Source organism: Lepus europaeus, chromosome 4, assembly GCF_033115175.1.
Source record: "Lepus europaeus isolate LE1 chromosome 4, mLepTim1.pri, whole genome shotgun sequence".
NCBI lineage: Eukaryota > Metazoa > Chordata > Mammalia > Lagomorpha > Leporidae > Lepus > Lepus europaeus.
The window spans coordinates 92,503,366-92,519,518 of NC_084830.1; the positions used below are offsets into that span (position 1 = coordinate 92,503,366).

The following is a 16,153-nucleotide window of genomic DNA, read 5'->3' on the forward strand; positions in this document are numbered from 1 at the left end:
AAGGGAAATGACAGAAATCTAATCAGCAAATATTATTTATTGTTCTACCATCTGGAGAAAGCATTCGGGGGCCATAAAATAAACCAAAAAAAAAAAAATGCCCAAAGGGTGAGGAGGGCACAGAGAAAGTGGATTTGGACTTTCATTTCTGAATCTGGGTTAGAAAATAAGGAGAAAGCAGATAGAACATTAATCCATGCAAAATATGTCTCTCATGGGTGGTGGTGGGAGGGATCTTAATTAAGCCTGGTTAGGAACAGAAAATATTGGCTTGAGCGAGAGAGAGAAACACCTAAAATTAGGATTATAGGGCCCAGAAGGCATATAGACACCCTGACCCCATCTTGAGTCCTGACCCCATCTTGAGTCTTGCATTGCTTTTTCTGTTCAGCATCAGTTCCTGATTCAGCAAGTGGTCCTTGTCACTGTGAAATATTCGCCGTTTGGTGAGTTTTCTCTCCAAGGCCTCAAACATGAGGCTGCTCCCAGTGTTGGGATGCTTGTACTGAGGTCATTTTAAACAAGGACAGAATATCATGTCAAGATCCAGGGACTGAAATTTCGGAGCTGACATGGAATTTGTCAAGTGAGCTTAGATTGTGGAAACTGACTGGTGTGCACCATTTTTGTGACTCTCTGAATTCATATATTGGAGTCCTAACCACATCAGAAAAGAGCAAGTATATTTGGAGATAAGACTTTAGCAGAAGTAATGAAGGTAAGTTAGGTGAATAGGATGGGCCTTAATCCTATGTGAATGAGGCCTTGATAAGAAGAGACGAAGACTCAGATGCACCCAGACGGCCATGTGAAGACACCAGGAGAACATGATCTTCTGCAAGTCAAGGAGCGAGGACCCAGAGGAAACCAGCACCTTGATCTTGGACACCCAGCCCCCAGAAATTTGAAAAAATTAACTTCGGTTATTTAAGCAACCCAGATTATGGTACTTTCTTATGGCAACCCTGGAAAGCTAATACATTACATAAATAAGTTATTCCATCAACATTTACCTTGAGATGTATGTTTTCTGAACCTGCTATCTTCATTTGCTCCAAATCAGATGATTTCCAGATCGTCCTTTCCCTTAACAGTGTACAGACTCAGCTCAAGGAACTCAAGAAGAAACTGAAAAACCTCATCCTGGCATCACTGTAGCAGGGTTAAACAGGGTCTCTCCTGAGCTTAATACAAACAGGGCCCAAAGCTCATTCTACATAGTGTTATTATGGAAATAATCCCATTTTTCCAAACACAGCTTGAGTAGCTAAGGAAATATAAGTAAAGAAAAGTACTATAGAAAATGAGAATTTCATTTGCGAATTGTCAAGTTTGCGACCAGCAAGTAGATCATTTCTTTTTTTTTTTATTAAACTTTTATTTAATGAATATAAATTTCCAAAGTATAGCTTATGGGTTACAATGGCTTCCCCCTCCCAAAACTTCCCTCCCACCCACAACCCTCCCCTTTCCCGCTCCCTCTCCCCTTCCAATCACATCATGATTCATTTTCAATTCTCTTTATATACAGAAGATCAGTTTAGTATATATTAGGTAACGATTTCAACAGTTTGCCCCCATATAGCAACACAAAGTGAAAAAAAAAAATACTGTTGGAATACTAGTTATAGCATTAAATAAGAGTGTACAGCACATTAAAGACAGAGATCCTACATAATATTTTTTAAAAATTAATTAATTTTCTATGCCATTTCCAATTTAACACCAGGGTTTTTTTTTTTTCATTTCCAATTATCTTTATATACAGAAGATCGATTCAGTATATAATTAGTAAAGATCACATCAGTTTGTACCCACGCAGAAACACAAAGTGTAAAAATACTGTTTCAGTACTAGTTATAGCATCACTGCACATTAGATAACACATTAAGGACAGATCCCACATGGGATGTAAGTATACAGTGACTCCTGTTGCTGACTTAACAATTTGACACTCCTGTTCATGGCGTCAGTAATCTCCCTAGGCTCTAGTCATGAGTTGCCAGGGCTATGGAAGCCTTTAGGGTTCGCTGACTTTGATCTTATTCCGATAGGGTCACAGTCAAAGTGGAAGTTCTCTCCTCCCTTCAGAGAAAGGTACCTCCTTCTTTGATGGCCCCGTTCTTTCCACTGGGATCTCACTAACAGAGATCTTTCATTTAGGTCTTCTTCTTTTTTTCTTTTCCATGGTATCTTGGCTTTCCATGCCTACAATACTCTCATGGGCTCTTCAGCCAGGTCTGAATGCCTTAAGGGCTGATTCTGAGGCCAGAGTGTTGTTTAGGACATCTGCCATTCTATGAGTCTGCTGTGTATCCCACTTCCCATGCTGGTAGATCATTTCTTATAAAGATACTCTGTGAACTGAAATTAATCACTTGGACTAGTGAGATGGCATTGGTACATGCCACCTTGATGGGATTGTATTGGAATCCCCTGGTACATTTCTAACTCCATCATTTGCGGCAAGTCAGATTGTGCATGTCCCAAATTGTACATATCCTCCCTCTCTTTTTCCACTCTTAAATTTAACAGGGATCACTTTTCAGTTAAAATTTAAACACCTAAGAATAATTGTGTGTTAATTACAGAGTTCACAACCGATGGCTCTGATAGGTCTAAGAATCAAAGGGATCACACAAACAAGACAAGTGTCTGCTAATACTAACTGATAGAAACAAAAAGGGAGAGAAAGATCCAACATGGGAAATGGGATACACAGCAGACTCATAGAATGGCAGATGTCCTAAACAACACTCTGGCCTCAGAATCAGCCCTTAAGGCATTCAGACCTGGCTGAAGAGCCCATGAGAGTATTGTAGGCGTGGAAAGCCAAGATACCATGGAAAAGAAAAAAAGAAGAAGACCTAAATGAAAGATCTCTGTGAGTGAGATCCCAGTGGAAAGAACGGGGCCATCAAAGAAGGAGGTACCTTTCTCTGAAGGGAGGAGAGAACTTCCACTTTGACTATGACCCTATCGGAATAAGATCAAAGTCAGCAAACTCTAAAGGCTTCCATAGCCCTGGCAACTCATGACTAGAGCCTAGGGAGATTACTGACGCCATGAACAGGAGTGTCAAATTGTTAAGTCAGCAACAGGAGTCACTGTGTACTTACATCCCATGTGGGATCTGTCCTTAATGTGTTATCTAATGTGCAGTGATGCTATAACTAGTACTGAAACAGTATTTTTACACTTTGTGTTTCTGCGTGGGTACAAACTGATGTGATCTTTACTAATTATATACTGAATCAATCTTCTGTATATAAAGATAATTGGAAATGAAAAAAAAAAAACCCTGGTGTTAAATTGGAAATGGCATAGAAAACTAATTAATTTTTAAAAAAAAATATTATGTAGGATCTCTGTCTTTAATGTGCTGCACACTCTTATTTAATGCTATAACTAGTACTCCAACAGTATTTTTTTTTTCACTATGTGTTGCTATATGGCGGCAAACTGTTGAAATCGTTACCTAATATATACTAAACTGATCTTCTGTATATAAAGAGAATTGAAAATGAATCATGATGTGATTGGAAGGGGAGAGGGAGCGGGAAAGGGGAGGGTTGCGAGTGGGAGGGAAGTTTTGGGAGGGGGAAGCCATTGTAACCCATAAGCTGTACTTTGGAAATTTATATTCATTAAATAAAAGTTTAATTAAAAAAAAAAAAAGATACTCTGTGAACCATCTATAAGACTGTAGCCTGCTTACCCACAGCATGTTTCAGTGCTGACTCTTACACCATGCAACTGTCATAGAAACTTGTGTCCTCTACTTTGTGAAAATATTTTTGGCTATTTACATATCATGAATGTTAATGACATTGACAAAAATCCATCTGAATTTGTTTTTAACTGATTTTTATTTTATGTGTACTGTTTAAATTTTCAATTTTAGAAAAGAGCAAAAACATTTCACTTGAGATTGCCAGTTCCACAAAATCAGCAAAGTTTCCAAAAATTGCACTAAGTTATACATTGGCTTCATTTAAAATTTGATTCTATTTTTGATGTGTTGAAGATTAGGCAATTTTTTTCTCTCTAGAAAAGAGCTCTCAATGTCAAAACATCTTTTAGGAGTGTGAGTCATTTTAAAATTTGGGACAAATTTAATTATAACTGTTTCAGGACATCATAGAAAATAAAGTTTATAGTTCAGGTTTTTTTCTAGATCAAATTTGTTGTGTCTCTGTAAGTTGCATTTCTGATTGTGATTTCTGAATTCCTATAAAACATATTTATCTCCCATTTTCATGGTCTAATTATTATTATTATTATTTTTGACAGGCAGAGTGCACAGTGAGAGAGAGCGAGACAGAGAGAAAGGTCTTTCTTTTCTGTTGGTTCACCCCACAATGGCTGCTGCGGCCTGCGCACCGCGCTGATCCAAAGCCAGGAGCCAGGTTCCTCTCCTGGTCTCCCATGCGGGAGCAGGGCCCAAGCACTTGGACCATCCTCTACTGCACTCCCGGGCCACAGCAGAGAGCTGGACTGGAAGAGGGGCAACCGGGACAGAATCTGGTGCCCCGACCGGGACTAGAACCCAATGTGCCGGTGCCGCAGGTGGAGGATTAGCCTATTGAGCCGTGGCGCCGGCCAAAATTATTATTATTTCACTTTATTTTAACTTGGTATTTTTTTTCTTCCTTCTCATTTTCTCCTAACTATATGTCTATTATGTCACATGGTGACCTATCTGAATACTAGACAGCTAACAGGAGATTGCTCCTTGATTCTTTTTTTTTTTTTAAGATTTTATTTATTTATTTGAGAAGTAGAGTTACAGACAGTGAGAGGGAGAAACAGAGAGAAAGGTCTTCCTTCTGTTGTTTCACTCCCCAAATGGCCACAACGGCCAGAGCTACTCCAATCGAAGCCAGGAGCAAGGTGCCTCTTCCTGGTCTCCCATGGGGGTGCAGGGGCCGTATTCTACTGCTTTCCCAGGCCACAGCAGAGAGCTGGATTGGAAGAGGAGCAGGACTAGAACCGGTGCCCATGTGGAATGCGGCACCGCAGGCAGAGGATTAACCTACTGTGCCACGGCACCGGCCCTTGCTCTTGGATTCTTTAAAAACCAAAATGAAGAAGTAAAAGCTAGACCAATGTCAAGGATGCACTTCACACTAAATGAGCACACACACACACACACATGCACTCGCACACTATACACAATGTGTGCTAAACCTTTGCCTAAGGGATAACATCTTCTGTATCCTACTTTTTTTAAGATTTATTTTATTTGTTTGAAAGACAGAGTTACAGAGAGAAGTAGAGACAGAGAGAGGTCTTCCATCTGCTGGTTCACTCCCCAGATGGCTGCAATGGCCGCAGCTGTGCCGAGCTGAAGCCAGGAGCCAGGAGCTTCTTCCAGGTCTCCCACGTGGGTGCAGGGGCCCAAGGACTTGGGCCATCTTCTACTGCTTTTCCAGGCCATTGCAGAGAGCTAGATCAGAAGAAGAGCAGCCAGGACTAGAACCAGCGCCCATATGGGATGCCGTCACTTCAGGCCAGTGCTTTAATCCGCTGTGCCACCGCGCCAGCCCCTCTTCTGAGTCTTATTAAACCCAGAATCTGGGAAAGCAAGGATACAAAATTTCCCAAAACATGAGCTCAGATTTCTAAACAAGAGGTAGATTACCTGGCATATATTCTAACCTCAGGAGATCATGCTCTTTCAATCAAGAGAAAAGAAGCTATTCCATGTATAGGGTCACCACAGACTAAAAAGCAACCAAAGACTTTTCTGGGAATGGCAGGATTCTGTGGAATATGTATTCCAGGATTTGGATTCCATGCTTCTGTATAAAGCTTTAAAAGGCCCTGATATAGACACACTGTGCTGGACAGGGGAGCTACAAAAGGTATTGCAAGGAATTAAAGAGCTTTTAACCAAAGCTCCAACATTAGGAATTCCTGAGCAAGCTGTTCATAGAAGATCCTCCTCAGATCAGTTACTGTTTAAGCTGAAGGGACCTTACCAGGTATTGAACTTCTACCTCTTGGCCGGCGCCGCGGCTCACTAGGCTAATCCTCCACCTTGCGGCGCTGGCACACCGGGTTCTAGTCCCGGTAGGGGTGCTGGATTCTGTCCCGGTTGCACCTCTTCCAGGCCAGCTCTCTGCTGTGGCCCGGGAGTACAGTGGAGGATGGCCCAAGTGCTTGGGCCCTGCACCCCATGGGAGACCAGGAGAAGCACCTGGCTCCTGCCATCGGATCAGCGCGGTGCACTGGCCGCAGCGCGCCGGCCGCAGCGGCCATTGGAGGGTGAACCAACGGCAAAGGAAGACCTTTCTCTCTGTCTCTCTCTCTCTCTCACTGTCCACTCTGCCTGTCAAAAAAAAAGAACTTCTACCTCTTAAGTCTTCACAGGTGAACTCAAAAGACACACCTGATTATTCCTGTAAGCCAATCAAAGATCTTAAGTACCTCCTCAAAAGGCAAAAAGACAGGTAAAGCTTTTGCTTTCATCACATCAAGACTGCCGCACCTTAAGGCAGACGTGCTGTACCTGCCTCCTCTTTTGATTCTCTCTGGGAGCTGTTATTGACAAGGAAACTCCTTAATGGGTTCTTCTGTTATAATTCTCCACCTTAGTGGGTTCTTCTGTTATAATTCTCCATGCTCAAGCTAAATGGGTTTATGATCTACAGAAGGGTAGCCTATCGCCACCCTCTATTGGGTGTTGGTGAGAGGTTCTTTCCATCTTAAGGGGTACACTATTTGCAATTGGTTTTGTTCCAGTTTTGATTATGCTAGTTAACAATCATGTTTAAAAAAAAAAAATCATGTTTCAGAACTTTCAGAACTCGAGAATGACACAGCCATTGGCGGTTACTAAAAATTCTCCAGTTCATAAAGCAAATTTGTTAGATGACATAGGAGGAGACTTCCAGACCCAGGACAGGCAGGCCCTGCACTATGCCCCTCATAAGCAGGAAGCAGCTATAGAATAAAATTGATTAGATTTGTAAGCTGGACACCATGCCCCTATGTGATCTCATGCCCCTACCTGATTCAACTGGACACCCGCCAGACTACATAACCACTTCTCTTTGTGAGTAAATAAATGGCCTGGAGCACTGTGGACCCCTCCCTCTCTTTGGTTGTGCACCCTTGTGCCCTTAATGCCCATTCCCATGGGCACGAGGCCTTATGACCTCTGCCCTGCCTCTGCTTTCCTGCCTACACACTTGCTCCACATAGCTCCTGGCCTGCTCTCCACCTGGTGTGGACCCAACTGAGCTTCTAGACCTCTCTCTCTCCTAACTAAAGCCTTCACTTTTCTGTGCATTTCTCTCATTGAATAAAATCCTTAAAAACTTTAAAAAAACACCAAAATGAAAAAGTAAAAGTTAGACCAATGTCAAGGATACACTTCACAATAAATGAGCACACACACACACACTATACACACAAAAACACGGCATATATGACATGTCTGCACAAATACATGCACACACACACTGCATGCACACACCATACACATATGCTGCCTATACACCAGACACCCACACTAAACACACATACACACTACATGTATACCACACCACACATACACAGGTCGTTAATTTACTGCAGTACATCAAAAAGCTTGAAATAATTGAGTCTTTGTCTCACCAGCAGAAAGACCAAAAACTCGACAGGACATATTCATTATTCAGGTCTGTCCTCACCATTCTGAACTGGGTACTGTGTAAATTGAATCCTGCTAACTCAATTTGATAATAGGATTAAGTGGCTGAATACTGTTTGCTCACCCCAAAAGCAAGTACAATTCATCATTTCCAGCTGTTCTAAGTTGAAAAATAAGCATTTCCAAGTCCCTGTGGTCCAGACTTTGTATTTCTTAAAGACCATGGAAGTCTTTATTCAACTATTTAAAATAAAAGAGGCCAGTTTAACATATTAAAAAACATAAGAAGAGTACGCAATGAAAAACAACTTTGATTTTTAGGGGATTTCAGATCTCATTCTGAAAAACCCAAAAAGTCATAATTGATGGTGATCTCAACAGAACATTTTTGTCTCCATCTTCTTAGCACCTCTTGTGATGAACATAAATGTTGTTATGCAAACATTGTCTTCACTGTTCCTCACAAAAATAATATAGACTACTGTGTAGCAGCCCCAGTGGATCACTAAGGGAGCCAAATTAATGACATAGAAAGGTGAGTCCACCCTCTTGGTCTCATTTGAGCATTTTTCAAATAATATTATAGTGTCTTAGTAGATGGAAGATTGTCACCTTTTGCTTTAGAATAATCACATATGCAAAACCTCAAAGTTTTTTATATAATACCAGAGTAAGCTCCCAGGGGATAGGCCATTTCTATCTTTATACCCTATCTAGCCTTACAGTACCTACCACACACCACACAACTGATGTGTCATGAATACTTGATGAATGACTGGATGAACTTTCAATGAAAAGAAAGCTTCAGACAACTAGAAGGTGCCTCTTGTATATACCTATACAATATATATATTGTATATACCTATACAATACCTATATATTGTATATACCTATATTGTATATACCTATATATTGTATATACCTATATTGTATATACCTATACAATACCTATATATTGTATATACCTATACAATACCTATATATTGAAGTCTACTTCATAATTATGGGTACAACTAAATATAAAGTGAACATGCTAATTGACACCACTGAGACAACTACTCACCCCTGCTTAGGGTACACTCTGTTCAAAAGACCAACGAAACCAATGGACCATGGACACGTGCGACACATCCGTGTGAAAGCCTGGGAATGGTGGCATTGACCGCTCAATGTGTGGGTTTGGGGAGCAAGACTCTAGCACTGCCCTGCTCGTGTGCCTGAAGGCAGGCTGCTGAGCAGACAGGAGATCATCACACTCAAGCACAGCGCACAGAACCAGACAGAAGAACTTTAGACATGCCCCAGACCATTGGATGCCAACAGGATGCGTGGAAGCTCAGTTGACACTTTTCAATCAGAAAATCACAGCTGGGCCTCCTGGCATCTGGGTTGCCTAAAACAACATTTTTTTTTTTCTGAGACTCCAGAAATTGAACTTGCTTTCTTCCTTTCCATACATTGCATTTCTCATGGTGCACTCCGCCTCTCTTCTTTAAAGACTGGCTAAGGGACTGATCCTATTACTCCCTGCTGCTTTTATTTCTCCTTGTGTTAAATTGTTCGTTAGTTTGTTGATTTGTTTTACCAAAAGGCAACAAGAAATCCAGAAAGTGGTGAGTATGGGAGAAGCTTCAAAGGCTTGGAAAGCCCTCTGAAAAAAACCCACATGAGTCCTTGTGTGTGCCCGACCTTGTTCTATGCACTTTCCACATCCACACTTGGCACTCAAGCAAGCCAAACATAATAAATAAATAAATAAATAAATAAATAAATAAATCTATCTCTTCTCTTTGAATGAGGAAACTAAAGTTTACATAGAAGTTATTCCAGGGCCTGGTAGTGTGGCAGTGCTGGTTAAGCTGCCGCCTGTAACATCAGCATCCCACATGGGTGCCGATTTGCATCCTGGCTGCTCCACTTCTAATCCAGTTCTCTGACAATGTGTCTGGAAAAGCAGGTGATGATGACCCAAGTGCTTGAGCCTCTGCACCCACATGCCTTCCATTCACATCAAGATTAATTTTCAGGCCAGCGCTGTGGCTCAGTAGGCTAATCCTCCACCTTGCAGCGCCGGCACACCGGGTTCTAGTCCCGGTTGGGGCGCAGGATTCTGTCCCGGTTGCCCCTCTTCCAGGCCAGCTCTCTGCTGTGGCCAGGGAGTGCAGTGGAGGATGGCCCAAGTGCTTGGGCCCTGCACCCCATGGAAGACCAGGAGAAGCACTTGGCTCCTGCAATCAGATCAGCGCCGTGCACCAGCCGTAGCACGCCAGCCGCGGCGGCCATTGGAGGGTGAACCAATGGCAAAGGAAGACCTTTCTCTCTGTCTCTCTCTCTCACTGTCCACTCTGCCTGTCAAAAATTAAAAAAAAATTTTTTTTCAATTATCTTTATATATAGAAGATCAATTTAGCATATATTAAGTAAAGATTTCAACAGTTTGCACCCACACAGAAAAATCAAAGTGTAAAATACTGTTTGAGTACTAGTTATAGCATTAAATCACAATTTACAACACATTAAGGACAGAGATCCTACATGGGGAGTAAGTGCACAGTGACTCCTGTTGTTGACTTAAAAATTTGACACTCTTGTTTATGGTGTCAGTAATCACCCTAGGCTCTTGTCATGAGTTGCCAAGGCTATGGAGGACCTCTGAGTTTGCCGACTCTGATCTTATTTAGACAAGGTCGTAGTCAAAGTGAAAGTTCTCTCCTCCCTTCAGAGCATTGCAGCCATTTGGAGAGTAAAGCAACAAATGAGAGATTTCTTTCTCTCTCTCTCTCTCTCTCTCTCTCTCTCTGTATGTGTGTGTATGTGTGTGTGTGTCTTCCTCTCTCTCTGTAACTCTGCTTTTCAAATAAATACATACATCTTTTAAAAAATTATTCCGTGGGGACCAGCGCTGTGGTGCAGAGGGTTAACGCCCAGGTCTGAAGCGCCCACATCCCATATGGGCACTGGTTCAAGACCCAGATGCTTCACTTCCAATCCAGCTCTCTGCTATGGCCTGAGAAAGCAGTAGAAGATGGCCCTAGTCCTTGGGCCCTTGCACCTGCGTGGGAAACCCGGAAGAAGCTCCTGGCTCCTGGCTTCAGATCGGCGCAGCTCCAGCCATTGTGGCCAATTGGGGAGTGAACCATCGGATGGAAGACCTCTCTCTCTCTCTCTCTCTCTCTCTCTCTCTCTCTCTCTCCCTCTCTGCCTCTCCTCTTTGTAACTCCGACTTTCAAATAAACAAATCTTTTTTAAAAAATTATTCCTTGGGGCTGGCCCTGTGATGTAGTAGGTAAAACCACTGCCAGCAGTGCCAGCATTGCATATGGGTGTTGGTTCGAGTCCCAGTCACTCCACTTCCGATCCAACTCTCTACTATGGCCTTGAAAAGCAGTAGAAAATGGCCCAAGACCTTGGGCCTCTGCACCCATGTGGGAGACCCAGAAGAGGCTCCTGGTTTCAGATTGGCACAGCTCCAGCCGCTGCGGCCAAAATGGGGAGTGAACCAGCGGATGGAAGACTTCTCTCTCTCCCAGTCTGCCTCTCCTACTCTTTCTATGTAACTCTGACTTTCAAATAAATAAATAGATCTTTTAAAAAAATATTCCATTACCTGTGCTTTAGCATAGTAGAAAGTAGGCTTTACTTCCCACAGAATTTTCTTCCCACAGAATTTTGACTGCCTTCTAAAACCTCTTGGAAGGGCAGGGAGTCTTTTCCTTTTTCTTTTTTGTAAACGTTTATTTATATGCTGGTGCCGTGGCTCAATAGGCTAATGCTCCGCCTTGCGGCACCGGCACTCCAGGTTCTAGTCCCGGTCGGGGCGCCGGATTCTCTCCCGGCTGCCCCTCTTCCAGGCCAGCTCTCTGCTGTGGCCTGGGAGTGCAGTGGAGGATGGCCCAAGTGCTTGAGCCCTGCACCCCATGGGAGACCAGGAGAACACCTGGCTCCTGCCTTTGGATCAGCGCGGTGCACCTGCCGCAGCACACCAGCCGCGGCGGCCATTGGAGGGTGAACCAATGGCAAAGGAAGACCTTTCTCTCTGTCTCTCTCTCTCTCACTGTCCACTCTGCCTGTCCAAAAAAAACAAAAGTTTATTTATTTGAAATACAGTGAGAGAGAGAAAGAGAGAAAGAGAGAGAGTATCGATCTTCCATCCATTGGTTGACTCCTCAAATGGCTGCACTGGCTGGGGCTTGACCAAGCCAAAGTCAGGAACCTAAAACTACAAAACAGTTTGAGGGATCTCTTTATCATATATTCCTGACTTAAGCAAGTCCTGGGAATTATAGAATGTAGTAGACAAGGATGAGGAAGAAAGCGTGTTTTTACTGAAACCCAATTCTATTTAAAATTAACCTTTGAACTACCAAATGATAAAATCAGATGACATAGAGAAGTAAGGTGCTTTTCCTTGTGCCCCTGCGCTGTGTCCTTAGCTTGTACCTCCATGAGTCCAGCTTCGGCAGGAGTCTGAACCGTGAGTGTTGATTTGTTTGGAGTCATTCTGCCAGCATTGCATGTGAAGAACAGAGTTAGAGCCCTATCCCAACTACACTTAATGTCTCTCGCGTCCCTATCCTTAGAAGCATTATCGCAGTGTTTTCTGACTCAAGTTGGAGGAAATAGTGCTAACAATCTGGGTCTTCACTGTTGAGTCGATCAGCAGTATACATAGTCATCCCTCAGTAGCCAAGGGAATGGATTCCAGGACCCCCAGTGGATACCAAAATCCTTGAATGCTCAAGTCCCTTACCAAAAATGGTGTCGAATTTACAAAGAACCTATGTACAACCTCCTTTATTCTTTAAGTCATCTCTAGATTACTTGTAATACCTAATATAATATAAATGCTACGTAAATAGCTGTTCAACTATAGTATTTAAGCAACAATGTCAAGAAAAAAAAGTCTGTACATGTTCAGGACAGCTGCTTTTTTTTTCTATTTTTTAAATTTATTTATTTGAAAGCCAGAGCTTCGGAGAAAGGAGAGACAGGCCGGCTGAAACTAGGAAGAAATTTGGAGCCACCGAGGCACCCCAGCCACAACTTGCTCTCGGGAGCCATGGCCATGGAGCGGTCTGAGCCTTCTGCAGTGTAAGGTGCGGGACCTCCCACGGCCTCCCCGACACACAGAGGGCGGTCAGGAGGCGTCCTTACCGCTGCAGTCCCTCGGCTCTGGCATCAGGAAGGCAGACATGGAGTTCCATATCCGGCATAACTACCCCTGCAGCAAGTTGCCGGCCAACGTGAGGCAGAATCTTGGAAAGTCACAGAGATAATGTAAAAAGTAGGTTGTCCTGTATAGTATCCACAATCAATTATGGTGCGGAAATAACTTAAACATGTCAAGCCAGATGAACACCAATACTCTAAGGAGCTGCGTAAGTATAGCTGAGATCATCTCGTGCTGTGTCCTTAACCGCTTATCGGCTATTACGATGAAGGGCCTGAGGCTAACCCCATTTCCTTACTAGACTGGGATTGTGGAGGACATTATGACAGTGAGAAAAGTTACGATTCATTGCCCAATTCTACTGCTGTTGACTGTCTAAGGCTTCTTGGCATAGGAAGAACCAGTACATTGATCGTATGTAGAATCAGTGTAGATCATCAAGGAAATTTTTCAAAAGAAAAACAGGCTGCAATCTTCTACCCATCAAACCAATGGAAATTGCCATAGAGGCATGGTGGGCGGTACATACTGGATATAACACTGAAGAAGACATCAAGATACATTCTCTGTCTGAGAAACGCGCTGTTGAGAATATCATCGATTCAGGGCCTCAACTCTCTCTGGATCAATAGATTACAATGTAGTGTGTACTTTGTATAACAAAGGATTTATTTATCTATTTGTACCAATAGCTGATTGGTACAAATGTCTTGAAGGTTTTGTAATGAATCGAATGCAAGGTGATTATTTTGAAACTCTATGTATAAGATATTTGTTTTGGGGCCGGCGCTGTGGCGTAGCAGGTAAAGCTGCCACCTGCAGTGCCAGCATCCTATATGGGTGCCAGTTCAAGACTGGGCTGCCCCAATTCCGATCCAGCTCTCTGCTATGGCCTGGGAAAGCAGCAGAAGATGGCCCAAGTCCTTGGGCCATTGAACCCGCGTGGCAGACCCAGAAGAAGCTCCTGGCTCCTGGCTTCAGATTGGCGCAGCTCCAACCATTGCAGCCATTTGGGGAGTGAATCAGCAGATGGAAGACCTCTCTCTCTCTCTCTCTTTCTCTCTCTCTCTCTCTTTCTCTCTTCTCTCTCTCTCTCTCTCTCTCTCTGCCTCTCCTTCTCTCTGTGTGTAAGTCTTTCAAGTAAAAATGAATAATTCTTTAAAAAAAACATATTTGTTTCAATAGATGAGCATACTAATGTTGCAGAGCTTGCAAATGTCCTTGAGACAGACTTGTCCTTGGTTAAGAATGCTGTTTCAATGTATCACCAACTGGGCTTTGCCCATAAGAAGGGACAAGTGATAAATTTGGGTTAGCTCCTATTTATCACAGAAGAATGTTTCATCTATAAACAGATTATAGAGCACTTTAGATCCACAAAGGATGCTCTTACCCTGGGATGGCGGAGAAAGCAGGAGTCCTGACAAGAAGCTTCATCATCTACTGATACTGACACAAGAAGATCCAGCTGACACAGCCAGTGGAAGCAGGTTGACTCTATCTACAGGATTTACAAAATGCATTGCGATTCTGTTTGACTCAGCCCTTAACTGCCTTTTTAATGGTGAGAAATTGTTCACCAAACTTGAAAAGTCATGCAGTCACAGTATTCAAAGTAGGCAAACTGTCAGATGAATCCCTGGACAGTTTGTTATAGAACGAGCGAAGGTTCAGCGTGCTGGTGAAGGAGAAGCACAGAGATATTTGGATCATGCACTTACTCTGAGAAATACAATAATGTTTCTACATCATAACAAAGAGCTACTTGTGAAAAGTACAGAGCCATATCAACCCAATTATGTTCAATTTGAAAATGTAAGGAAGGAGTCATCTATCATTTCCCAAGAGTTGTTGCATAGGTTTTCCTAGGGATCTCTTATGCTGCGAAAGCCTTCTTGGTTTAGACCCTGCAACCAGCAGGGTTCTGAAAAAAAAAACTACATGCTGCTTGTTCCCATGGCTCCTCTCATCAGTGAAATCCGGCCTGTCAGCAGCGGAACCCCTCAGCATATTGGACCAGCTATTCCAGAAGTTAGTTCTGCCTGGTTTAAACCGTGCATGTACCATATCACTGAACAAGGACCACCGTCTCTTACTAAGCAAAGGTACAAGACTTCGAAAACTGCCAGATATGTTTCAAGGCTATGATTGGTTACTAATAACATCTTTGGGTCATTATCCTGGAGTAGTTCCTACATCAAATGTTCTCACGATGTTGAATGATGCTTAAATACATTCTGTGGTTTTAATTCAGGGACATGATTTGCATGGAGTAGGAGAAACCATCCATATACCATTTCCATTTGATGTAACAGAACTACAAGGAGAGTTCACTCATGTCAGTATGGGTGTTCGTAAAGCACTGCAAATATTAAGGAACAATGTGGACTTGCAGCAAATCTGTGGATACGTCACCATGTGAATGCTTCTGGCCAACTTGCAGATAGAAAACTCAGGGACGCTTCTGATGAGAGAGGATGACTCAAACGTGCATGGCAGCACAGAGTCGTTTGAGACGGTCATTGAGGAAGCAACTATAGATTCAGCCACAAGGCAAAACTCCAGTGTTACAACAGAGGTAGACTGGGCTCCTCTTTAACTGTGCTTTGGAATTCCACCGTTCAGTTCGGAATTAAACCGGAAAGTTTGTAGGAAAATTGCAACACATGGCTTTTGCAGAGAAGAGAGCCTTCAGAACCTCTTATATTCGAGTAGCAAACTCTCTTTACAAGTCCTTAGCTTCGCTCACTCTTTCTAGGAGCTGCTTCAGCACTGGATGTCTAAACAGAGCCCAGCTTTTTGAGTTTGATTTCACAGTCATCCTGTGCTGAGAGTTCCACTCCTGAAAAAAAAAAAACAAAAAAACTTTGTATTTTGTATTTCAAGATGGCATCCTATCAGAATGGAGTGGGCTGTCACCTTCCTCACTTCTTGTTGCTAATTTCCATTTGTAGTAATCTGGTTACACCATTTGCTGCTCACACTTCTGCATTACTTTTTCTTTCTTAACGTTAGCTTTATAGTGTCAGCTACTAAAACATCCTGCTGCTACAGTGCAGTTCTTGCCTTCCTCATGTTAAAAGTTTGGGGGAGGCCGGCGCTGTGGCTTAATAGGCTAATCCTCCACCTTGCGGTGCCAGCACACCGGGTTCTAGTCCCGGTCGGGGCACCAGATTCTGTCCCGGTTGCCCCTCTTCCAGGCCAGCTCTCTGCTATGGCCTGGGAGTGCAGTGGAGGATGGCCCAAGTCCTTGGGTCCTGCACCCGCAAGGGAGACCAGAAGAAGCACCTGGCTCCTGGCTTTGGATCAGTGCTATGCACCGGCCGCAGCGGGCCGGCTGCGGC

The 16,153-nt window shown here is 43.1% G+C and overlaps 1 pseudogene; it reads left to right on the forward strand.

Moving 5' to 3' along the window:
- The window catches only part of LOC133758730 (protein FAM91A1-like), a 32,089-nt pseudogene extending 16,522 nt beyond the window's left edge, over window positions 1-15,567 (forward strand).
- The last annotated feature ends 586 nt before the right edge of the window (window positions 15,568-16,153 follow it).